A 26,988-nucleotide genomic window follows, 5' to 3' on the forward strand; every position below is an offset into this window, starting at 1 on the left:
TATCCATAAAGATTTGAAGTAGACATTAAGTAGTCATATTTAGGAATTCTTTGATAATGTGTGTGTCTTTAAGAATAGTTGGTAGTAAAGAAAATTCCTGTACATAAATATTATTTGCATACAAATGTATCATATGAATTCTTAAGGAAAAGATAGATCATCTTTGTGGTCTCTACCAGTGTAGTCTCTAGCAAAGAATCCATCAGAACACTAGCATTTAATTTTTATATAGGCAATTCTTACTATATTTTCATAGGTCTTTAAAGTTTATAATACTCACTTCAATAAGCATCTGTATAATCCATGGTTTATGTGTGTGTATAATAAACTGCATTATATTTTAAAAGAAAGAACATATTACTAAAGTATAATATTATCCATAGGAAAGAATTTTTTAATGTCTAAATCAATTTTCTGGTTTTTTTCATGCCTTGAGCTCATGAATTTATTTAAATTATATCCTAAATGGGCTTTATCCTGCCCACCCACAAGTACATAATTCTGTGATGTAAGGGCTTATTAGTCTTATTTCTCTGTCTTACTGACTACCTTGGCAACATCAATAATTAGACACAAAATGAACTGCAGTGATATGCAACAGTGTGGATAAATCTTAACAATATAATATTAGTGAAAGTAATTAAATCTCAAAGCATTATATGCAGCATAATAGCATTTTGTAGAGTTAAAAGCAATCAAAATATATACATATTAGATACACATTTTTTATATATATATATATATATATATATATATATATATATATACACACACACACACACAAACATAAATTTAAGCATAGCTATAGACATGATAAAACTATATGGAAAGGAAAACAAACAAATAGTAAAAAGAATTAGGATAATGATTATATTTTAGGTGGGCGAGACAAGAATATAAGATGGGGCAAACTATATGGAAAGATGTAGGTTATTATGAAGCTCCTAACTCTTCTTTTAGGGACTTAGTTCACTAGTGTTTATCAATTCTTAAAAAAAAAAAAAAAATAGCCAACTATATGAATTAAAGTAGGCCAAGCATGGACCAATAATGACTATGCATCATATGCCAAGGAGTGATTCATCCAGTTCTGTGCACCTGAGGGGTGAGGGTGGGGGTAAGTCATAATCACTCTATTAGTTATCTATTGTTATAAAAAAATTGTCTTGAAACCTAGTGACTTCAAGCAATAAGCATAAATTATCTCTCAGGATCTCTCATCAGGAATTCAGAAGCAGCTTAGTGAAGTGGTTCTAGTTTCAAACCTTTCATGATGTTTCAGGCAAGATGTCAGCCAGGGTTACACTCATCTGAAGGTTTAACTGGGGCTAGAGGATCCACTTCCATGATGTTTCACTCACAAGGCTCGTAAGTCTGTGTTGACTGTTGGGCTCGGTTCCTTATCATGTGAATCTTTCTACAGGACCACTTGAGTGTCCTCATGACATAGGGGTTGGCTTCTCTAGAGTGAGTGATCCAAATAACTAAGAAGACACAGCACTGGCTTTTCTGACCCAGTACTGAGAGTCACATACCACCACTCTTACTACATTATATTGGTCACACAGGCCAACCTAGTACAATGTAGGCAAGAGTATGAAAGGGTGTAAATGCCATGAGGCAGGGATCAGAGAGGGGTCACCCCACAAATCAAACTCCCTTACCTTGAACATCTAGCTTTTTAAATCTACTGCAACTCTTAAATTCCAAACATTTCTCCTATTCTGTTCTTGGTGGCTTTGGAGAATTTGTTCTCTCCAGAGTTGGAACAACAAGAAATAACTTTCTGCCTTGTATATAATAATACTAATTAGCATTCTAATTTCAGTTGTTCCATTTAATGTTTTAATAAACAATATAATATAGTAGCTTTTTTCTGCATGTGCTTTCTTTTTTTTTTTTTTTTAAGGTTTTATTTATTTATTTGACAGAGATCACAAGTAGGCAGAGAGGCAGGCAGAGAGAGAGAGAGAGGAAGAAGCAGGCTCCCCGCTGAGCAGAGAGCCCGACATGGGGCTCGATCCCAGGACCCTAAGATCATGACCTGAGCCGAAGGCAGAGGCTTTAACCCACTGAGCCACCCAGGCGCCCTGCATTGCTTTCAGTTGTGTTGAGCTATATTACTTTTTTTCTTTTCCAATTCTAGAATTTCTCATTTTTAACCTTCTAGGTTACATCCTTCCTAAGTATCCTTGGAATTACTAATCATTTTGTTAGTATCATGGATATCCCTCCAAACTATAGATGTATTGATTTGCCTAATTGAAAGTTTCCTATAGTTCACTTCATAATATTTACCCAGGTGGTTTTTCATGCATTTAGCACACATTTATAGAGAACCCATTATGTGCCAAGAATGTAGAGTCTCACTGTCATGCAGTATTGTAGTAAAAATATATAGGGAAAAGCGGTGGCATGTTATAAGAGAAAGTAAGGGCAAAATATAAAATAAAAAATCAAATTACATATCTGGAAGGATTCTCAATTGTTTTATAATCCTCTTTTTTTTTTAAAGATTTTATTTATTTATTTGACAGAGAGAGATCACAAGTAGGCATAGAGGCAGGCAGAGAGAGAGAGGAGGAAGCAGGCTCCCTGCTGAGCAGAGTGCCCGATGCGGGACTCGATCCCAGGACCCTGAGATCATGACCTGAGCCGAAGGCAGCGGCTTAACCCACTGAGCCACCCAGGTGCCCTATAATCCTCTTTTTGAGGATTTGTAAGAACTATTTGAAAGAACTGTACTTTAACCATGCCAATTCAATAGTTGACTCTCACATTTACAGGTCAACTGAGAATCATGTAACAAAACTCCAGTTCAGGTTCTGTGAAATTTTAATACCTCTGAGACTTTCACTCCTCCTTATGGGTGAGATACCTTAAAATGGGGGTTCACAGATCTGATGGAACATAAAAGTGTGTTTATATTTATGTTTAATACTAAGACAAACTTGTCTAGTACTTTATCAGTAACTGAAAATTAGTCACACAAAGAATCCCTCTCCCATTATTGCTTTACTGATTTTCAAAATGCATTCAGGTGAGTAAACCACAGAGTGATCAACTGAAGAATATGCAACATGTTTGTTGTCCCCCAGTGTCCTATATAACTTCCCAGCTCACATACATGAAGAAAGGGATTTTCATTAGAGGGCTTCTTTTTTTTTCCTTATTAGAATTCATTTCATTAACAATAGGATAGAAAGAAAATTATTTAGCATAAGAAGCTATCAGCACAACAAAAAAAGCACATGGAACAACTAAGAAAATTCTGTAGCCTCAAAAGAGGAATACTCATAAAGGAATAAGCATGTTCCAAACATATGTTTTTGTGTAATGGTTTACAAATGTATCCAACCACATGAAAACTAATAATAGCCATTTTGGCGGGAAAGATGACCCCTTTTCTTAAGAGTGAAGATTTTAGCATATTTATTTTTCATATAAACGGTGAGATGATTAATGATGTTGTTAAAATGTCATAAATATTTTTCCTTGAATTTTTGCTTAGCTAAGACTTACAGCTTAAGTCACTTAAAGTCTAATCCAAATTTTGTAGCTTTTTGATATTTGATCAAGTACTACTTACTAAAATGGATATGGAAATAACATATCTTATAGTCTTCTGAAATTGTTTACAGTATGTTCTAGGATTACATACCATAATCTCCAAAGAAGTGAATGACTAGCAAGACAATGAAAAAGGACTAGGCCACGTTCACTTATTTTGGGAATTCATTTATCAAGTGCGCTTCAAACCTGGGAGGTTGAACCAGAAAAGTCTTAGAATCTAAGGTTGCCAAGTTTTAGAGATAGAATTAGCTAGAAGGTTTTTTAGAAAAGACTAAACTCAACTTGCTAAGGCTAAGCATTTAAAACCTGAAGTTTGTGGATTTCCAACCTGTTCTGATCTCAGCCAGATATTGGCAATCAAGAAAAAATGTTCCTTTTGTGGTACTCCAGTTACTGCAACTCTCCTAGATGAAAACTGCAGAATATCAGGGTGCCCTATTGCTCACATGAAATCCTTACCCTGCTGCCCCCAGTCCCACTCCACCAAAATTTCCCTTTTCCACTCTGAGCTATTTGTTCATTCTTGGATTGCCAATACTAGTTAAGTGTTGATCATATTCTAGAACATCAGAGTAATTAACAATAAGGTGTGAAGGAGGTTTAGAGGTTCACAAGGCAGATTTGCATTTTAAAAGAGGGTCTTGTTAAACACAAATGAACTTCTAATAGATGGAATGTGTGAAAGAGATTTTTCTCCCCAAGGGATGGGAGAAGATTATCTAGAGCTCTTTTATAACCCAGGTGTACCTACCTACCTACCTGTTTCTCTCTTCAGTCTCTTGTCATTCACTCCTCTTTTTGTCCTAGGGCTTTTGCAAGCAGAGTATATTTTAAAATTGGGAATCACTGGTTAGAGGGTTAAATGATAGAACCTTCTACAAACTGAAAGATCTTTGAGTCCTCAAATTAGGTATAAGAGCCCCACTCTCAGAGGAGTCAATTTAAACATACAAAAATGCCCTGCATTATAGGATTAGTTCTTCCTTTAGGTATTTACCTGTCTAATTATTGGCATGAAGAATAATTCATAATAACTTATCCTACGATTACTGACAGCTCTAAAGAAATGTCTTTTAAACATTGGCAAGATGAAGGAAACTCAAAGTTTTTAAAAAATAAAATTATTATAACGTTCATAAAGATGAAAACCTGAAAGCACTCCCCATATAATTTTTGATGTTAGATAGATTAAAGGAATTAAGTCAGAACACCCAAAGGTTTTTCTGGGCCAGAGAATTTAGAATTTCAGAGAAAGAGCAGAACATGGGTTAAGCATCTGCCTTAGGCTCAGACCAGGATCTCAGGATCCTGGAATTGAACCAGGCATCATCCTTTCTGCTCAGTGGGGAGTCTGCTTCTCCCTCCCATACTCCCTCTGTGCCCACTCTCTCTTTCTCTCTCTCTCTCTAAAATAAATAAAATCTTAAAAAAAAAAAAAAAGGAAGTTCAGCCTTTCATGCTCCTGCCTCAGTAAACAAGGTCCTTAGTCTTTGTTCCTTTGATCTTTGTGGGACATCATTGTCTATGTACAGGGGTCACCCAGAAATGTGATTAAACTGTGTCAGGGGAGAGTCTAACCAAAGACCCCTGCCCTCTCACCTGTGGCTCAATCTTAGCTACTGTTGGCAATTATTCTTCAGTCATAGAAGGGTCCTAGAAGTTGTGAAGAGAAAAGCCGTTTTTATTATTTAAACAAATAGTAACTATGTTGAAAATATGTTACCTTTTACCATATATATAGTTGTTTCACTTCTGGCTTCTAAAATGTCCTTAAAGACAGTTTAGAAGGGGTTAATAATAATGATGTTCACAGAGATTATTTGAATTTGCCAATTGAACAAATAGCTGAGTTAGGATTCAAATCCAGGATTCAAAGAATTTTATTTCAGAGCTTGTGCTTTTTTCATTATAACAAATTTTAAGGGGAAATAAGCCTTCTTGTTTGAAATAGGGCTGACAAAAAAGCCGATACTACTGAAAATTAGGAATCCTAAATAATTCATTAAAATATGATTTCCCAAAATTACTCTCATCTTACAATAAACTGTAAATGGCAAAATCTCTCCAATTGAATCATCGGGATTAAAGAAATAAGCTTTTAGTTTATTTCTCTCCTTATAGAAGTTGACCAGTAGTGATTTTTTTTTTAATTTGTCCTAAAGAGAGTGATTATCACTGCAAATGGTGTTATAAATAACTTTTCTTAAAAATTTTATATAGGATAGCCCCATAATTTATCATCCAAACCGGGGCACTTTTGAGAGTAAAAGTGACCACTATTAATAATTGAGCTTGAACAGTTGGAACTAGAATTATTCTGAGTAAACTGGGAGAAATGCCCAATTTATAAGACATAATTCTGGGTCTGAGAGTGATGCATTTTGAGTGAAAAAAGGCCAGCAGAATGAAAATCCATGTATCCGACCTATAACTTGTCTTGATTTCCCGCTCCCATGAAGTTTGCACTATTCAACACCTCAGCCTCATGTTCTGCCCAAGAGGTGATAGGTCATTGCATCCATTTAAGACCAAGTCAGCAGGAAGAATGTCACCTGCTATGATTCAAAGCCTAATTTTTTTAGACCACTCAGTAGCTGAGGGCTCCCATCTAAACTTTGACTAGGCATAACCCAGACTCTCAGACCAAAAGACAGGATACAAAATGCAGTATTCCTCAGAAAACTTTAGCCACTTTTATGAGGGTCTAAGCGACAGATATTAAACCAACATTTGGAATGTTAAAAGGGAAAATCTTTCAGCAGTAAATTTCAGTGATTTCAGTAAATCACTTTTACAGCTGATCAAAATAAGATTATATAATGGAAGGCTCTTAAGTTAGTATATAATAAAAATAATTACACTGCTAAAAAGTAGATTTTTATATATCAAAACTAATTACGATAGCATAGGAGTATATTTAATCTTAGAACATCTTTATAACAGGCACAAAAATAAATTTTAATCCGAAAAAAGTTACTGTTTCTGAGAATGGACTGCTGTGTATCATCAATGTAACAGTCTTCTTTGCCTATAAAATGCACTGTTGAAAGGTGACCCTCAGAGAATGGTACAGTCAACAAAGTAACACTACCAGAAAATGATAGATCGAGAGAGTTTGACAATTATTGCTAACTGTTGCTGAACTATTTGGAAATTCTTCACATGCGATTCATTTTCTCCACCTAGCTTAAGAAGTATTTTCTCAGCCTGTATAAAGTTCAAATTAATTTCATTTGGTTCCTGGAAAAAATGTCCGTTGTTTTGTTGTTGTTTTGTTTTGTTGTTGTTTTACACTTTAAATTTTTATTTAAGATAGAAAGTTTCCCTTCTGGACAAGTTGCAGCCTGAAAGTGGTCAAAAGTCTGGGGGACAGGAGGGAAGACTAATGAAACTTTGTTGTGGAATAGTTCACAAAGGAATACAAGAAGCATTACATAATGCAGCCCTTTGTTTGTGGAGCCTCTGACAGAATCCTGCAGTTTGAGCTCCAGCTGAAAGCGGCCACCAAAGTCCTCCCTAACGCCAGGCAGCTCTGAGTCTTTCTCCCCACCTCCTGCTATGATTACTTTGGCTTCTGATTAAATCACACCTTATATTTAAGGTCACTAACCTAAAAAGACCCAAAGCTACTTATTCTCTCCAGAGTTCCCCATTAACTTGTAATATTTGGAAGGCTTGAAAATAGCTTCTGTCCCAACTTCTGTAGTCTCTTCTCCAAAAGCAAGGGCTATAACAATTTCCTTAGACAGGGGTTAAACCTCAGGTGAAAGATTTTGGAAGCTAATTAGCATGCTAAGGACTTGAGCCTTTGGGTGAGTCACAGTCATGCTACCTGAGGGACAGAGAAAGTGTCTCCTTATGAGTGATATTTAACAAGTGCTGCTTCCTCACTTAGCTTTAATATAGTTGGAACTGCATTGCATTGTCTTCTTCGTATTTAATGGAAATCTTGTTTATATGATCTCTTATTTAAAACATCCATCCCTTTGGGGCTTATTCTGATGTTTTACTTCTTACTTAAAATACATTTCTACTAATTTTGGAAAACTTTTAAAAGTTTCTTTTACTATATGAGTAACTGAATTGGTTGTAACAGTTTCTTCTCATAGAACATCTTATTTTAGATTCAAGTGTTTTTTTTTTCTCTTTTAACCTGGTTTAATTCTCTTTTCATATCTTAGTACAATTATGATTTTCCCCTTTGCTTTTGGAATGGGAATTTAATTACATGTATTGAATGTCTAGTGTATATTATCAAGATGTGAAGCTAATAAGTATTTATTAAATGCCAAGAATATAACCAGTGTTTGCCATCTTGTTAGGAAGAATAGTTTGGATGATTTAAATTATGGAAGTTCTTTCTTGGTGAGAAATCTGTTCAGTAGCAGAAATACTGATTTGAGTGGCTTAAACAAATAGGGGTTTGTGTTTCTCACAGAGCAGAAAGTTCAGAGGTAGGGAGTCGCTGGTGTGTGATAAAGCCAGGGCCAACATCTCTGGGATTCTCTTTGCCTTTGTTCATGCTTATTGCTTTAGGATCACAAAATAGTTGCTGCAACTCCAGGCATCATGTCTTTGTTCAAAGAAGGAAGAGGGGGAGGAGTATCAGGTATTGTAAACAGTGTTGAATGACTTATAGTACACCTGAAACTAATATTACACTGTGCATTAACTAACTGGAATTTAAATAAAAACTTAAAAAAAAAAGAGAGAGAGAGAGAGAGAGGGAAGAAAGGAGATGCCAGAGGATTGCCTTTTACCTCTACCTTTATCAAAAAAAGAAAATGCTTTCTCAGAAGCCAGCAGATTGCCACATAGATTTTACTGTGTAGAACTGGGTCCCAAAGCCACCCTTTGTTGCTAGGGAGGCAAGGAAATCAGGGAACAGATTTGTCATAATTGGCTCAGAAATATCGTAACTCATCATGCAGGACTGGGCACATTGCCATTCTGAACAAAATAGGGGTCTGTAGCTAGGAAGAATTGGGGGAATGGGGATTGGGTAGACAAGAGTGTCAACTCTAGCTGTATAGGCAAAACAAAAGAAAAGTTAATGTAGAACACAAAAACTACAAAATGATTTATGTTGAGGTAGAAAACAAGGTAACTAAAGCAATTAGGTCAATAAAAGAATAATAAGGTAACTAAGGTAAGAACAAAACCTTAAAAGCAGGAACATATATTCTGTGTTTGGGAAGTAGCCACTACATTATGAATTCCTTAGTTCTTTGAAGGCAGGAAGTAAGTCTTATTTCTATTTATTTTCCTGGTGTCTCACACACAGTAGATGCTTATTGAATCATAGTAAATGAATGTGTAATATTCCAACCCAGAAGTCCAGACATGACTTCACAAATTATAGAGATAACAGAAGAGAAAATTTAAAATTTAGGACTCCCTTGACAATACCAGGATAAAGGCAAACACTAACACAGACCAGCTATACTCTAGAATACTTGTCGGGAGGGATTGGAACCTGGGATGCCTAAGCAAGGTAGAGCAAGAATTGGAGGCAGAAATGCCAAGTTAATAAATTGAACTTGATCTGTGAAAGCCTGGTTATGTTTCTGGAATCCAATTTTGGTAATACACAAACAGCAGTGTCTGACAGGCCCTCCACGTGTTAGAAGCACCAAGCCTGCTGCTGTTGTTTGCTCCTTTTTGCTCCAAGCTCTGCTCTCTGTGACCTTCAGGGATTTCCAGTGTGCTAGGAGCTTTGGAAAAATGAAATGTAACTCATTGGAGATTTCCTAGATGACTACAAAAATTGAAATTTTACATTTATTCAGTGCCTGTTGTATGCCAGTCACCCTCCTGCAGTTTTTAGGAGATTATGAAAATAACCCTGGCTACAAATTATTTACATTCTAATTAATAATTTAAAAGTTTTGATTGATTCAAGATAAAAGAAAGGAAAAAAATTATACCATTCCAAAAGAAGAAGAAGACAACGAAGAAGGAGAAGAAGAAGAAGAAATCAAATCAGTTAAAAGGATAGGTTGATTGGCTTTTATTGTTATGGTGCTAACTTAACCAGACAACTAAGCCAAGCATTAAACTCGTTTCTGCAAATACTATACAAATAACTTCCACCAAAGGGAAATTGCCTTTCTTGCTATAGGCCTGACGTTTTTTTATTATTTTTTTTAATTTAACAAAGGACAATGTTTCTTGTTTTATTTCCCCAAACCTAGAATTTAAATTTGGTTTACAGTCTACAACATAACTGAATAGCAGACTGAAATAATAGATAAAAATAATTTCATTTTTGAATTACATCTTCATGAATCCCACATAATTTCAAAGATTTGACATTACCTTTTGTTTGTACAACCTTGATTTTACCTGAGAAATATGGCAACAGATTGGGGGATTGGCACAGTATTAAAATAGGCAACTTTAGTTACTTGGCATTTCTAGCACACTTATGGTCTATGGCCATTTAGTGAAGTTTACTTGTTACTTTAGGCTTCAGCCTCCCTGGTTAGATTAGAAGACTTAAGGTTTATTTGAGCTGAAGAGTACTTCTTATGTGACAAAGGAACACCTATTTTGTTTTAATTGATTTAGTGATGTATTTTCGGTGGCAGATCTTTAACAACTCCTCCAAAGACTTGTAACATTGCTAATATTGTACTTGAATAAGTTATTTAATTCATCTGTGCATCAGTTTTATCTTCTGCCAAATGAGTTAACTAGACTTGTGCGATCTCTAGCTACTTTCAGCTCTAAAACTGTATGATCTCATGTTTCAGTTCAAGAAATATTAGTGAAACATTTACATAATGCAAACCAATATGGTAGAATCTAGATGGATACAGAGGTGAATAACATGATCTTTTTATGTAAATAGCTTACAATTTGAAGCATTCAATGTTGAAATGTCTATTTCCCAACACATCCTAGCTCCTTATGTTTGGGATGTTATTTATGAACGAGGGTATATAATTTATTCCCAGAGGGGTGCAAATTTTGTCATTTGTCAATGCTTTTCATACCTAGATTTGAAGAACCCAAAAAAGGGTCTGAACTATCATGTTAATAATGTGTATTTGTATCCTACCTTCACTTCAAAGAGTTTAGAGCATTTCAGAACTATTATCTCCTTCATCCCTAAAGAAGCCCAATGCATGTAGAAAAGGATAAATATAGTTATTCCCATTTTGGGGATTAGAAACTGGATCCTAGGCTTCCTGGAGTCCTACACTGAGGCATTGAGTGAGAGCATAATAATCTAGGCATTGTCACCCAAGGCTGCACAGCCAACTTCACTTGAGGGCAACAATTTCTTTTTAGAAGTTCTGTAGGGCCCAACTGCTAAATTGTCTTCCACACCATATCCTCCCTTATTCCCTGTTCAAAAAACAGCTTAGCCATTGATGATTTCAGTTGTATCAACAGAGGGAAAAAAGGTTTAGGGCAAGAACGGCCTTTGTGCAGCAACACTGTGATAAGGAAGCAGAAATACCATGCTATAATGTTTCAGTGTCGGGTGTGCATTAAAATTAGAAGTGGAAAGGGGGTGCCTGGGTGGTTCAGTCGGTTAGTGTCTGTCTTGGGCTCAGGTCATGATCTCAGGGTCCTTGGGTCATGATCTCAGCGTCCTGGGATCAGTCCCACATTGGACTCTCTGCTCAGCGGGGTGTCTGCTTCTCTCTCTCCCCCTGCCCACTATGGGTGTGCACTCTCTCTCTCAAATAAATAAATAAAATCTTTTTTAAAAAATAAAATAAAATTAGAAGTGAAAAGAAGTTGGGGACTTCTTCATCAATCTAATCAAACTACAGAGGACCAGCAGCCATAAAGAAACCTCAACTTATGCCAGGTGAGAACATCATTCAAAACATGCCATCCTGAAAACTGCCTCCAGTCTTGGTATCGCTAGGATTTTTCTAGTCTGTTTTCAAGAGGTGTCAGGAACATAAGAAATTTCTTTTTTTTTAATTCCCATTTCTTTTCTTTTCTTTTCTTTCTTTCTTTTTTTTTTTTTTTACAATTCTAGCAAGCAGCTCCTTGGAAACAGGTGATTATATTTCCTTCTTTACGTAAATCTTCTAGATAGTAAAAAAGTCATATCTGTGTTTCATCTCATGGTTTCCTTAGTCAAAAAATTTGCATCTGAGGCCTAGGAAAATGTTTGGCCTTCACAATTGAATGTTTAAACAGGTGCACACCGCACTGGGCTGACTGAGGAAAGGTAGTCTCCTCCTTCTGGAAACCCTGACATTAAGAGAATGATTCTTGTGTCGGCTTTCACAAGTGCTTGTAAAGGAAAGTTCAGGTGAATCTTAAATCCTATTACCTGGTTGCTAACCAACTTGCCTCCCCCCTATTTCTGTGTTCTCATGAAGAAATTGATTTAATAGATTCAAGATATTATTAAATACATTCTGCATTAATATTATATGTCCTCTTTGAATCCAAGTGGCAATACAATAGAATTTCATTTTATAAATAACACCTTTCAAGCTAACACCACAGGGCACAGTACAAAAGAATCAAAATAGAACACAAATGCTGTAATCAAATGCAGACCCCAGGAAGGCTGATTAAAAAGGCATGTTGCTAGTAAGAGCAGCCGACAGGGTAAGTATAGTGGGTCAGAGCAGAAAAGCCTGCTGAACAGAAGGGCAAACTAAAATAAAACGGACTCGCCTGCCTGACTCACATGGATTCACGGCTCTCCTTTGTCACTATCCCCCTTTGGACTCAGGAATCACAAGGGAGATGTGTGTGTCTATTTGTTGGGGAGGTAGGCATCAACTGTATGTAGGGTCATTAGGTTTATCCTCAGTCCTTATACACAACACAGAGGAGACACATCCTAAAGACAACTGCCTCCAGCGTCAGCGATTGAGAGACAGCCTGAGGAGGCTTGCTTTGCTCGGCGAACCACTGGTTTTCAGAAAACACAACTGTGAGGAAGCAAACAGGTCCTTCCCATAACATCGAGCACAGACAGTACTATTTCTGGCCAGGCATGGGGAAAAATCGGTAAATGAGTGAGACACATGCTTTGTGGCCTTAGCCTGGTGACAGTCTCCTCTCCACAGGACCCGCTTCTCCCTAGAACTGCTTTCTGTGTCTTCGGCCCCTCACCAACACAACCTTTCCTAATGTTCTTTTGTGTTTTAAAACCCTACCTCTTATTAGAGAATAAAAGGTTCAGGCTCTTTTTATTTTTATTGTTATTGTTATTTTTAAAGATTTATTTATTTATTTGAGAGAGAGAGAGCAAATGTGCAAACGGGGTGGGGGGGAGCGTGGGGAGGAAGGGTAAAGGGAGAGGGAGACTCCCACCTAAGCAGGGAGCCTCATGTACGGCTGCTTCCCAGGACCCTGAGATCCTGACCTGAGCTGAAACCAAGAACCAAACACTTAACCAACTGAGCCACCCCAGGTGCCCTCAGGCCTCTTTTTAAAGGAATTAAGGAATTAGGTTAAACAGCCTCAGTGTTTCAGCAGGATACCTCCTTAGCTATAAGTAAAACCAGTTCTAAGAGTGATCACTTTTAGAAGTGCACCAAATTGGTCATTTTCTGATGTTTCTCTATTTGATATTAAGACAAGAACCATAGGAAAAATTTCCTACTAAATACATGACCCATTTTTCTGAAAAATATCAACCTATACTTAACAGTCTCCCCCTGCCCCCCACCCCAAAAAATGAGTCAACAGCAAATATGGATTCTTGAGTCAATAAAAAGAAAAGAAAAAATTTTTAAAAATGATCATTGAGACAGTTTTTACCTCTCTTGAAGCTGTGGGTTGTTTGTAATGACTCTCTGATTATCATTTAGTTGAAACTCGACTGGGCTCACTGATGCATAAATTTAGGTCAATAGGTTAGCATTTCTGTACATCTTTTTCTTAATCTATAAATTATAAACAAAACACACACAAGCAGCACTTGAGGGGAAAAGGTTATTATACAAATAATAGTATTGTTACTTTAAAAAAAAAAAGAGATCTTATTTGAGACACAGAGAGAATGGTGCAGGGAGAGTAGAGCAAGAGGGAGAAGCAGAGTCCCCGAGGAGCAGAGAGCCTGATGCAGGGCTCAATCCCAGGACCCTTGTGATCATGACCTGAGCCAAAGGCAGATGCTTAACCGACTGAGCCACCCAGATGCCCTGACTATTGCTACTCTGACAGTATTCATTTAGCTATGCAGAGTCAATTTATTAGTAAAGGTGAATAACATTACAGTAAATTGAGAGCTTTGGATTATAATCAGCAAAGTGAGTATTTTTATAAAACATGTGAGCAAATAATGGTAACTTTGAGTTATCATTGCATTGCCTCTTCAGCCCAAATTTACCCTTCCTTACTTCTCTACAAAAACATATCTGAGTCCTTTAAATATATTTCTTTTTCAAGCTAGTGTGAGTGCACTTTGTCAGTAGCGGGTCCAGAGAGACATTACAGGAAGAAGAGGTTTTGCTTGCTGGTTCTTGGGTATTCCTTTGGCAGAGTCCAGCAGTGTGCATAGTTTCTCCAGGGCCTGGCTCCTGCAGCACACACAGCTGCTTCAGTGTCCCGCAGCTGAAGAACACGTAGCTTCTCCAGGGCCCAGTGACCAGCAGCCTCCCCCAGCACTCAGCACACGTGTGTATGCACATGCACATATGCATGCATACACACACACACACTGGGTAGTTTGTGTAGCAGCGTGCCTCCGATGAGACATCTCCCTGTGAACAGCTTCTCTGTTCCCTACAGTGCAGATTTCCAGCAAGATCTTCTAATGCAGCTCTCTAGCAACTTCCCTGCCATTCATTCATCAATATCTGTGCCTGGTCCACCAAGATCTGGATCCCACCACAGGACCGGAGGGGACTCTCTCTGGGCACTGATTCTCAGCCCTACAAGTAATCGTTGCTCCTTATATTTGCTATTCTTATATAATTTAGAATTCTCTTTACTTCTTACTAGCTACTCCCTCATTACTGCAATCCACTGTTATAGTTAATAATTCTTTATATTAAACTTCTCCTGTTCAAATTGCTGTGTGGTTTCTCTCTCCTAATGGACCCTGACTAATACATACCCAAAGAATATTAGAATAATCTGTATTCTTTGGGAGTATGGAAAAGTAAATATGATAAGCCATCACTTTATGGAATGGATTAACATTGGTATAAGACACCTTATCTAAGCCTGGCTATTAGAAAATCAAAACTTTTGAGAGGGTGCTTGGGTGGCTCATTCGGCCCCAGGGTCCTGGGATCGACCCCTGCATCAGGCTCCCTGTTCCGTGGGAGCCTGCTTCTCCCTCTCCCTCTGCCACTCCTCCTGCTTATCCTTGCTCTCTCTCTCTCTCTCTCTCTCTCTCATTGTTAAGTAAATAAACAATAAATAAAATCTTAAAAAAAAACCTTTGAGAATCTGATGCTAGATTGAAAAATGATATAATATGATGTTATATACTATTTTAAACTACATATTGTTTTAAGGACCTTTTTTAAAATATTTTACTTGATATCACTGAGAATTTCTTATATGGGAACTATAATAAAGCAAATCACAAAGGTCTAGATTGAAAAATAACTCGCTGACCTTGAAAAGATGTTGCAAAGTAACACTACTATGTGAATTGGTGTATTATTAATGTTAGGATAATAATGATACCCATCACTTACTGAGAACTCAGAAAGTTCTTAGCATTTTACGTTAAATTATTGAATTCTCATAGCAATAGAGGTGGATGCTATTATTATCCCCATTTTACCAGTGGGAAAACAGAGGCTTGGAAAAGTTAAGGAACTGGCTGACATGGTATGTGTGGTAAGTTTCAGAGCCAGAATTTGAACCGAGATTTTCCTGTGAGCCCTGGTTCTTAACCACTGCCCTCTGCTTCTAGAACACTACCGCTAAAGCAGATAGCAAGTTCCCTGGGAGAACAAACACAAAAACTTGTTTTTGTTGTTTTCATCAAATATCGGGGGGAGGGGGGCAGGGAACAACAACAACAACAACTCTGAAATATCCCTAAAATGTGCACCACACCCTGCCCTGAGCTATTTCTGAGACAGGCAATCTCTCATTGTACCCAACAAGATATGGACAAAACTGGACGAACACTGATGACCCAGTCCCCAGAACCAAAGTGTTAACAGTGTATCCACCACCTAGCAGCCTTTATTCCGAGCTGAAGTGAAGGCAGATGAAATATTAACAGCAGTTCTAGCAGCACAAAATGAAATATGAGATCCTGTATCAGAAATTATTAGTAACCTGTTAAAAGAAATGCTGAAAAATGGCAGTTACCAAATTAAAACTGGGAAACAGAGCCCAAATGGGAAATTTCGAAAAGTTTGGAGGAAAATAAATGACAGATTGTCCTCTTGGCTCTTATTACTATGCCATCCTAAATCCTACTTGGCAATACGTGGTGGAGGTGAAATAAGAACTGCATCACTGCCAGTGCTGGGCCTCAAATTTGTAGTCCTAAGTGTCTGGGATGATGTCTGAGATTGATTAGAAAAGTGGTTGGAATTTGGTAGCGTTTAGCTTTATCGAAACTGAAGAGTCTGGAGACTCTTATTATGAAAGGCTTCCTCTCATTTGTGAATTGGCCCCTTTGCTCCACTTTTGGATGGCTGGCTTCCTCCATGCAGAGCTACACTAAATGCTCTACATGGGAAAGCTATTCTCCTTAAACGCCTTCACATTTAAAGCATCTATCTGGTTAGATTCGTGTTTCTGACTCCAAATAGCTAGCATCAAAAAGGGAGGGGGGGTTACAAATACCAAATACCGGGCAGCAAATGAAGGAGCTATTTTTCCATCAGTAATTGAGAGCAGAGAAAGGACTATAAGCAGAGCGGTTGAGCATTCGATGCCAGAGAGAAAAAGGAAATGAGCTATAGGACCATACAATCTTAGTATTGGCAGAGACCATGGAGCTCATGTGGTCCTACCCTATCATTTTTCAATGAAGAGACTGAGACATGGGGAGTTAAGGGACTTGACTTGCCCTGGACACATAGTTGTTTACCGACAGCCAGGCCAGAAACATTTCCCAGTTCCCAGTCTGGAACTCTGCAGTTCAGTGTGCTATTGCCATCCTCTACTGAAAATTAACACTAACCCAGCCTGGAACATAGAAGAATTCAGCATCTGTGGGGAACAAGAAGCATGATGAATTTTGAGATGGAAATCAGTCTGGGAAAAAGAGGGGAAATGGATGATCCTGCTCGGTTGTGACTCATTGGCCAAGCTTGTGCAAGACAGTTTGTGTCCGTTTACTCCCCCGTGCCTTCCCACGAAAAATAATAAAACCTTCGGTTATAATCTCCCAGGGTTTATATTTATGCATTCAGATTTGATTTGCTTGGCAAACTCTCCTGCATGCAGGTTACCCCCAGCTATGGATTGGTGGCGCTGCTATTGATCCCTGTGATTTACAGGAGCCTAACTTTCCTTCTCTAGCAGTGAAATATGTTCTGGAGTCTTCTCCAGAAGACACTCCTAACTGAGGAACAGAGTAGGTTCAAGATATAAGAATTATCTTCTATTAACCCTTGTGTTCTATTAACCTCATGGAGAACGTGAACAACATTTGGGCCTTTTAATCAGGCTCCTGAGTTAGGTGGAATATATATATATAGAATTTGGAAGCACAGGTTTCTTTAAAGCAAAAGAGTAGCAAAGAAGATACAGTAAAAACATCTCAACAGGATTCCCTGTGAAATAAGCAGTACAGGTCTTTTAAACCGAATATTTTTCAGAATAGAGCAACCGGAAATGAGAGAATCCGACAGTATGATGAAAACTACAGATGGAATGCTTTGCATGAAAAGTGATTATAGACAAGAGAGGACTCAGGAGTGGGTAGGCGTGGAGTTGGGAAGGAGGAGGTAACTGAAATAAGAGAAGATAATGCTTGACCAGGTCTAGTAAAATATTCCCTGCCACAACCACTGTTCCATGAAGAGATTGAGCCAAGAGGCCTGAATAAACTAACCTTAAGTTCAGAGTTGCCATTATTGTGGGAGGCATCAGGGAGGGCACATCCGGATTTGTGTTACACAGTAATCACTGCTGGGTGTCAGCATTCATCAGCCAGATGGTCAGACCCACAATTAATCAATTAGGCTGGGATGATCAACCGGACTAAGTTTTCCCCTTTGGTAAAAAACCCTCATCATGCGGTCAAGGCCAATAGCACTTTTATCCTGTTGCTTTTGGAGAACCTTCTAAAAATCCCTCTTTTCTTTTTTCGGCTCCTAGTTACTGGACACTGTTAAGCTTCAAACTGCTTTGACAATATAGATACCCCCAAATTGGGACTTTAACATAATAGATTCTCAGCATTCTCTGTGTTCAAGGATAATGTTTAACACCCCCAGACAGAAATGAGCTTTTCAAAGCAGCGTTCTCGGAGGAGTGTTACCCAACTCATTTTACTGGGGCCTTCATATGGGTTCCATTCAGTCCAATGGAATAACATTGGAAGTGACTCTTTCGGTGGGCACTTATGAAAATGATAATCAAAGAAAAGCAATACCAATTTATTGAGTGCTCACCATGTGACAGACACTGCTATGAAAAGGACCGACAAACGCTGATTCAGTCCTTATAAATAATTCAACAGTGATAGTATTCCATTTCAAAGACAAGAAGACCGAGGCTAGAAAGTTCATCTGCCCAAGGCTGAGCATTTAACAAAGATGTGTTGAAATAACATATTACACTCTGGAATGAAAACTAAATTGATTTACTCTCCATTTTCTTACACATCTTACATATGTATGCATCTCTAAGACATAAAAATTAGGAATGTATACTGAGTCCTTATTATTCCTTGTCAAAGAAATATTTTATTAGTGTTTCCCAGCTCTGCAGATCTTCTCTTCCCATGCCATTCTTGCTACACACCATCTGACTTGAGTCATCACTATTATTTGCTGATAATTCTCAGTCTCCACCTCAATCTCCTTATCCAGATACGGCTCCTCTAAGGTTGTTTCAGATACTAATATTTTTCCCTATCCATTGGCTCATAGGGCAGTTTGCCTCCTCTCAAACAAAATGTCTGTTACTGATTTTTTACATTGAACCTTGTCTTTCCTTCTGATAGTTTATTTTCCCTCTCCTCTTAGTGTATTACGGCAACACTGCAGAGGGAGAGATGTTGGAAACTCATGTTGGTGGGAAGCCTCTATTTATGATGGACATCTATGCTGACCCCACTGAGTAGAAGTACGGACACCATGTCATATGTCCCTTGCATTTTGTCATTGAACTTGGCCCTCTCTTTTCTCTCAGCTCTTCTGTTACCCCCACCCAAGCTTCACTTAAGGAATACTTCTCTTTAGCCATTTTGTGACCAGTATTCACAGGTTATACAAGGACACTATTGACTCAAATGGACGTCCTTTTATATAATTACATTCTTTTATGGAGTAGGAGGCTTCTTTTTGTTATTTAACAGCAGGGCTTTCCTTTAATTTTTTGTTTTGCTACTTACCAAATTGGGAAAGCAATATCAAAATGCCAGGATAGTGTATAGGTAACCACTGGTTCTTAAATCAAAATCAAGTGCAGGAGCACATGGAGGGGGGAAAAAAAAAGTATTCTAGAAATCTTAACGAACCTCTTTTCTCCTCCAGGGCTCTCACAGTGCCCTTTTTTCCTAACTGTGATACTTTGATTTGCTCTTGTTGTGTTTGGTAGGCAGCTGTTGGCAGTTTTTCCCTGGCTGCTCCTTTTTCTGCAATCCTACCATCTCCCCCCACACCGCCCCCCCCCCCAGCCGAGGAGGCTCTTTCATTTTGCCCTGCAGCATCTCTGTGTATCGCAGAGCCGAGCCCTGCCATCTAGACTGCCTTTCTGCTTCATTTTGCTCCTGACCTAAACCCCCCTGCTATTCCAGGCCTGGCCTCTCATGACCAGAGACTGCTGACTCATCCTGGCCTGTGCCAAGCTGTGCAGTCGCTTAGCGATGTGGACAGGAGTCGAAGGACTAGAATGAGATCACTGAACTCATTTCACTTGTTGCTTACGGTACAGTCCAGCATGAGCTGGAAATGTAGGAACCTCAGCCTCCCGAGCAGAAAGAGTAAGTAGATTACACACACTGCATCACCAAGTCCTCAACAAGCAGTGGTCGGGCGGTGGGTGGGGGCCGGCTTTCTCATGGCCGTGGCCGTGGCCAGGGCATTCCGGTTCATCAGGAGTGTTCCTTTGTCCTCTCTTCTTCCTCTCCTCCACAGTCGAACCCTCCCCCGCTTCCCTGAACTTCCCTTCTGAAAATGTCCGGATGGCACAGCAATGATCTGGGCAGAAATGAAATTTTGCTAATAAGCAGGCTCTGCAAGAAATCCTGGAACAGTGACACTGTTGAAACTGCTTCGTTTAGTTTGTCTACTGGGAACTCACATGAACTTCCCAACAGAATTCAAGGGGATAAAAAAAATCATTTTTGGTGTGTGTGTGTGTGTTGTTGTTGTTGTTGTTGTTTTTTCCTTGATTCTCTTTTCCTTTCTGTTTTGAGGGAGGTAGTTTCAGGAGACATGGCTGCATTCTGGTGTGGTGTAAAGTTTTCCGTCGGGAGACAATAATGTACATTCCTCTGGCAGGACGGGATGGGGTTTTTTTGTTTCTCTTGCTGTTGTTTATTTATAAGACATTTCCTCTCAGTTAGTGGAAGTTAGATCGTAAGAGGCTCCAGTGATTTTCCTTCCACCTCCCCTCCCTAATTTCTGTGCTTCAGCACTCTGGAACACTGTGAACTCGACAAACTAATCAGAGCAGGGAGCTTAGCAGCCAGGCCTGGACACTCTCAAGAGACTGTGCTGATTCTCAGTCGACACTCCTTGGGATCAGGAACCACAGTCCTGGTGAGTGGTGAGGTTCCAGAATTTGATGTGTCAAGGATTCTATTCTTGGTGTCTCTGAGGCAGTCAGGAAATAAAGGGTGTTTAAAAAATATATACTTTTTTTTTAAACGCTACCAAACAATTCAACGGAATGATGAAGATTTTAGTGTGCACAGCTGAGAGCACTCTGTAGACAATGGCAGAGCCTTGAGTCCGTTCTCAGGAGGATCCTGCAGGCTTAGGCTTCATGCTGCCACCGATGGATGTCAGCCTTGACATGCCTAGCAAACATGCTTGTGGGAGGAGGAAGGTAGGTGAGTGTGTGAGGGTAGGGAGGTAGCTCTCGCGGTGGTAAGAGGGGGAAATGAAAGTGAGACTCATCGTTCATTTGGAGTTTCTCTCTACCAACTTCACTCATCTCTATTCTGGACATTTACATTCTGCTCAGAATACTTACCTCCCCAGCTAAGCAGGAAAGAAAAGTAGATGCATAGCAAAGGAATATTGTTAATACTGTTCTTCTAAAGATTGCTTTGCTAAGAACTGGTTGCTTTTAAATGTGAAGGAACCTCCCCTCACCCGACCTTTGGAAAATATTATTTGTCACACCCTCTTCTTTATTCTTCTGCATTCATGGTATCAAATAGAAGAATGCAATGAGAATCCTTATTTGGTTCCAGGGAAATTTATCATCCTGACTTAGGAAAACTAGATGACTGTCCTCTCAGTATTAAACCCAAATATAGTATTGTCCTCAATATAAGAGACTCTGATTGAGTGTGCTCTGGGACGTTGTCGAAGGAATGGAATGGGGGTGGTTGCATCCTGTTTGATATGAGACTAGCAGAAGAATCCACAGACGAGCTTTCAGAGCCAATGTGTGCCTTCCATGCCCTTACTAAATAACTTACATTCTCCCCGGAAGTGGAATTTCAGCTGGAATGTGTATTTGCCCTTTGCCATCAGGTGCCTACTTTACTGCTTGTCAAAGATATTTGATCTTACCATATTTTCTTGTCTTTCTTCCAATTTCAAGAATCTGGCATATTCCAAAATATTAGAAGTGAAAAAAATAATAAAAAAAACAAAAAAACAAAAAAACATGGTGGCCATAAAAGCATTTGAGTGTGTGGCAGCATCTGAAGTAAATTGCTCTTTGGAAAGGAGGGAGGAGTCTTTGATGTCCCCAATATGGTTCTCATAGGCTAAAACTTTCAAGAACCACAACCCAGCCTAAGGGGCGCTTACTCGATGTTCTTAAATATTTGGAAAGAGATGCTAATTTTATTGTTTTAGTCGTCCTTGCTGTTAACGCATTGCCAGTAGATTCCTCCTAAAAGTTGAAAATGCTGTAGCAATTGTCGATTTTACATTGAACCAGATGTGTTTTGTGTGTGCCTGCTGTGTGCACCCTTGTCCAAGCTGGTGCAGTCATCCAACATATTCCACTGGTACTTAGCTTTGGAATTTTGTCTGCTACTCTGGACGATTCAGATTCTTAACCAGAGAACTCACACTTGCTCATATATCTAAAGTTCTCTGTAGAGGCTGACCCCTGCTACAGCCTCATCAAGGACTATCATGACCTCTAGAACAGAGTCAGGCTCATATCACGATACCTGTGATTTGTGAGGCACCCCAAATTCCTCCCCTGTCATCATGATAGGAAGCGGTCTCCACATTTTATTAGGATAGGTATGATAAACATTTCAGTGGTACGTAATGGTAAAGTTCGCCTATTTCAGTTAGACATGCTAATTATGGCCATACTATTTGTATGTTAAAATGTCTCTTGGGGGTTTTCCATTAGTCTTGTTTTCTAAAGAAAAAGATTGAATAGGAAAATGGTGTTAAAATTTTTTAAATATAGTATAAAAAATGTAACGAGTTTTTAGCCCATTACCACCAAGACCTACGTAGTGGGTTGTACTTCACACAGTTAACACTCGGGCTGTAGATTCCCAGGAGAATTATCTGTAAGTCTCTGGTAAGGATGTCTATTTAGGACTACACCAAAGGCAGGCTGGATCTCTAACACTTTGAAAACATTTTGATGTTGAAATCTCCTACATCTAATATGTAAAATTTTCTGAGCATTTTTAAGCAGAGAATAGGTAAACATGAATATCTAAGAGTGTATCCCAAGAGATGACATTTTAAAAATATAACCTGCCAGAGAGATTCTCCTTATTATTGGCAAGATCTGGAGGTCCACGTGGCTCTGGAAGAATTCAGCGGCTAATTTGGAGTATATAAGTCCAAATATGATCAGTTCATCTCTGAAAGGCAATATAATGATGTGTTTCTTTCTGTTTAAATTGTTGTATTAATACCTGATTTTTTTCAATGCCTGTGTTACAAACCTTAATAGCATACTATCAGTAATTCAGTTTTTCAGTGGTCATCGCAAAAAACTGTAATGTCATTTCAGAGGATGTATGCTGTGGAGTGTATATTTTCCTGTGTGCACATTTTAGCTATAAGTGCTTTCTGCATGTTACATTCATTTAATTAGGCAGTCATAATTAGACAAAAATGACATCGCTTTATGATCACACCGATAAGAAATCGTTCTTATTTATTTAAAAATGCTTTTTGATATTTACGATTCCTTTAAAAAGATACGTATTTTCAGAAGTTAAAAAGAAGGGGTTGATTCATTGTATCATCTGAATGTGTATGTATGTTAGCTTGTAAGTGCATATATGCTTGCATAATGGCATACCTATATTCAACCACTGAAAACAGGAGTGACTACTGGCTAGGCTTACTTGCTTTGGAATTCAGTCAGAGGTTTTGCAGATTGACCTTAAGTGAAATGTAGCTGACATTTTATCACACTGACAACACAGAAATTTTGTACAAATATTTATGAACAGTATAGATACCAAAGGGGAGATTTGGTTAGCCAATAAGGTGAGTAATTCTCCTTCATCAAATATACATGTTAGGTTATAAACCTAAATTTTATTATGTACAATCTCAAAATAATAATTGTTATGTGTATAAAGTAGTTAAAATTAAGTAGAAAGAAATTAAATTGCTATTAATTATCTTAAAGTTGAGGCTGTATTTAATGAATTCACTTTATTTTATAAGAATGAATTTATATAAAATTTCCCAATTTATTCCAGTTTCTCAGTTACTTATCTCTACGCTAAATACTTTGATGCTGTATTTACATATCAGCATCGGCAACTATAATTTTTCATACACCTTTTTAAGACACCCAGCCATATCGTGGCTTGCCAAGTCACACTTGTTTCTCTGAAGCTGTTTATGATAATGCAAATAAAAGCTAACTTCCCCTTCTGACATGGATAGCATTTTTAAAATCTCTAGGTTTAAAAAAAAAAAATCTCTAGGTTTCATTGGCACTTGTCATATACTGCTTTGAACTGAAGTTTTTTTATAGATGTGAAACTACAGGTGGTTAGAAGGCAGGTAGTACATTTTATGTTCATCTCCCTCCAACCAATGTCAAATTGCTCAGTCTGCGTGGAGGATCAGTGAGTAGGTGATTAATGAGTATCTATACATCAGTGCATTGGCAATGTGTATGTCTTATTTATCATAACAAAAGGGCTATGTCCAGAAAACAAATCAATAGATTCTTCTCTACCTGAATCCCTTAAGTTCCCATATCAGATCTGACGTGCTGATAGCACCTGCTGCTGTCTGCTGAGGTACAGTCTCAAATTTCCAAAACTCACAGGGCATTCTTGACAGAATATGGGTCTCGAACTTGCAGTAGTTCCATCCATTTTCCAGGACTCTTGAGGGTGGCTACATACCAGCTTGTTGCACTCCTGGAGTGTCTGAAAGGACCAGACTCACCTAGAATGTATCATATTGACCAAAGGCCTCTCCAGCTTACCAGTTACTCACTTACAGTCAACCAGTGGTTCTTCCTTTCTTCAGATGCAACATCTAAGGAGCTCAGGCTGATGTCAGACATGGACAGGCATAAAGACTGCCTCAGAATGCCCTGTGAACCAGATAGTGGGGGTGTGAGGCCAGACAGCACAATAAAGAAAGGGGCAAAAGGAAGGGCAGCCAAATCATTTGCCCTATCTTAACAGACACTAATTTAAGTGACCCTTTTTATGCAAATAATAGCGAAGATAGCTAAGTGCAGCTGTTTCTCATGGATGAGTAGAGAAATTGGTGGGATCTCTTGGTGCTGCTTCATTCATTAAGCCACAGTACACTAAGGCACCGTTAGTGCTCTGGGGATATCAGAGGAGAAGAGAAATTCCAGCACCTTACATGGCACCTGGCTGACATGAAGTACATTCAGGGAGTAACTTCATATCCTACAAACCAACCCTGATAAACAATAACTGAAAAAAAAAACCCACAAGATATTGTGTAAAATGTGCTTTGATTTTGTCTGTTGTCAATGGTCAGTCAACTTGGCAGTCCTCAAACTACATCTAATTCTGTTTCCTACACCAAATTCTTTTCTAGAGCTTCTAATGTGTATAAATGAAATATAGTAGTTTCATTTGCATCTTTTTTATTTTCCCTACTTATCCTTTAGTGAACTGAATTCCTAGATGTAAGCAGCCAGAGGGAGAAAGAGAAGAGGTTCACATAATGGATAATTAACCCTTGAACAATGGAAAGTTAACTCTCCATAGACATGCCAAAAACCGAAATGTTTTGCTGTTGAATTTGTTCTCCTTTGGGTGTTAACACATTAAAGACACCTCCATTAGCACAAACTTGGCATCAAACAACCTGTTCATCCTCAAGATACAAGTGCCACACTCACCTTCCAGTTCATTCTGGCAGGATTTGTAGCCTGATGTCCTCTTGGGTAGCCATGTACAAACCACTCCGAGGGGCAAAATTGTATGAGTGCCTAATCCACTTTTGAAAATGAAAGAAAAGGATCTGTCTTATGAAAGGCACCTCATAAGGAAAGACACAAATTGTAATAAAAGGTATTAGCACCTTGCACCTCCTGTTAATTGCCTTCCTAGTCAAGAGGAACCAAAATAGTGTAATAAATGTTAGAGCTACATCATGAACAGAGTGCAAAGAATTGTCTTTACCTTTTAGTACTGAAATGAAAAGAGTAGCAAACCTTAAACTACCTATGCAGTCTTAATTTAGGCTCCTAACCTTACAGTTACTTCATTTGTAAAATGAGAATACTACTACCCACTCAACACACTTACTGGTGGTGTTATGAGGATCAGATTACAAAGACTATTCTTTAGCACATTCATAAAGTGTGGATTTAACATTAATTCATTCACTCACTCATTTATTTATTAATTCAAGAAGCACTTTGAACCCCTACTCTGTGTCAGGTATTATTCTAGAAACTAAAGATCAATGCATTTATTAACAAGTATCTATAGGGGAGCACATGCCATACACCCAGAGCTTTTGTAAGGGCTGGGGATACTATAGTAAACAAAACAAACAGAAGTCTCTGTCTTCATAATGCTTCCTTTTTAAGTCAGGGAAGAAAAACAATAAACAAATACATATGTCAAAGATATCGTGCTGGATAGTGATAACTGCCACAGAGAAAAACGAAGGAGGAGAGAGAGTGAGTGTGTGTGAGGGGTGAAGTTGCAATTTTAAATTGGAGAGAGAAAGAATACCTCATTGAGGGGGCAGCATTTGAGAAGTTCGAAGAAACAAATTTTATAGTTATCTAGGCAAAAGCATTTTTGACAGTGGCACCAAGTGAAAAGGTCCTGGATGAGAATGTATCTGGCAAGTTTGACTGATAACTGAGTAGTGTTTGTGGCAGAATCAGAGTAGGCAAGGAAAAGCATGGTAGGGGATAATGTAGAAAAGGTGAGGCCTGAGCATGTAGGTCTTTATATTGCTGTCATGAGGGTTTTGACTTTGTCAGGGACAATACGAAGATGAATAAGACATGACCTCAAGTTGCTCCACAGGAGAGACAGATAAGCAAGCAAGTTGGGATGATGCCATATGCTAAGTATTTTAAATGAAGGATGTTCAAGGAACTTTGGAGGTGCAGTAGTGTGGGTTCAGCTGAATGTACCTTGAGGCAGAGGATCAGGGAAAGCTTCACAGAAGAGCTAATGAATCCATTCTGGGCCTTGACGGATTTTCCCAGATGGTCAGAGGGAGGAAAGGCTGCAGGGTCAAAGGCACTTCAAGAGGAAATAGCATGGCGAGTCGAGAATCAGTGTCACTGATGTTTAGCAGAGGAGGAGGGAGAAATGGTGCTGTAGAGGTAGTCCGGGAACAATCACGTTGGGCCCTGATCACCATGCAAAGAAGTTTTAGCTTCATCTTATGGCATTTGGGGAGCCATTGAAAGTTTTAAGTATGGAAGGTTAATGATCAAACTGTGTTATGGAAGATCGCCCTGGCAGCAGGCTGGAGGATGGATTGGAGGAGTGGGAGAATGGGGCAAGAAAATGAGTTAGGAGGCAACTGAAATTGTTCAGACAAGAAACAATGAAGCCCTGAACTAGGACAGTAACTGTGGGAATAGGGAGAAGGAGACACGTTTAAGAGATAAGAGACAGAATGAGCACAATCTAATAACCTTCGGGCTGGGTATTGAGAGAAGAAGGCATTTTGGATTGCT

At 38.6% G+C, this 26,988-nt stretch overlaps 1 protein-coding gene across 36 annotated transcripts in view; it reads left to right on the forward strand.

Moving 5' to 3' along the window:
* ZBTB20 (zinc finger and BTB domain containing 20) overlaps positions 1-26,988 on the forward strand; it is an 816,455-nt gene that overhangs the window by 491,215 nt on the left and 298,252 nt on the right. For 4 of the 36 annotated variants that reach the window (XM_059164040.1, XM_059164032.1, XM_059164049.1 and 1 more), the window contains one exon: positions 14,296-14,444. The exons of 26 other annotated variants lie outside the window; for them this stretch is intronic. The gene's annotated coding sequence lies outside the window, so the exon portion shown is untranslated. Of the gene's footprint in view, positions 1-14,295; positions 14,445-19,521; positions 19,640-20,079; positions 20,421-26,988 lie in introns of those variants that run through there. 6 more of the 36 variants (XM_059164036.1, XM_059164051.1, XM_059164046.1 and 3 more) reach the window with 3 other exon arrangements.

The sequence above is a fragment of the Mustela lutreola genome, chromosome 2 (assembly GCF_030435805.1).
Source record: "Mustela lutreola isolate mMusLut2 chromosome 2, mMusLut2.pri, whole genome shotgun sequence".
NCBI classification, from domain to species: domain Eukaryota; kingdom Metazoa; phylum Chordata; class Mammalia; order Carnivora; family Mustelidae; genus Mustela; species Mustela lutreola.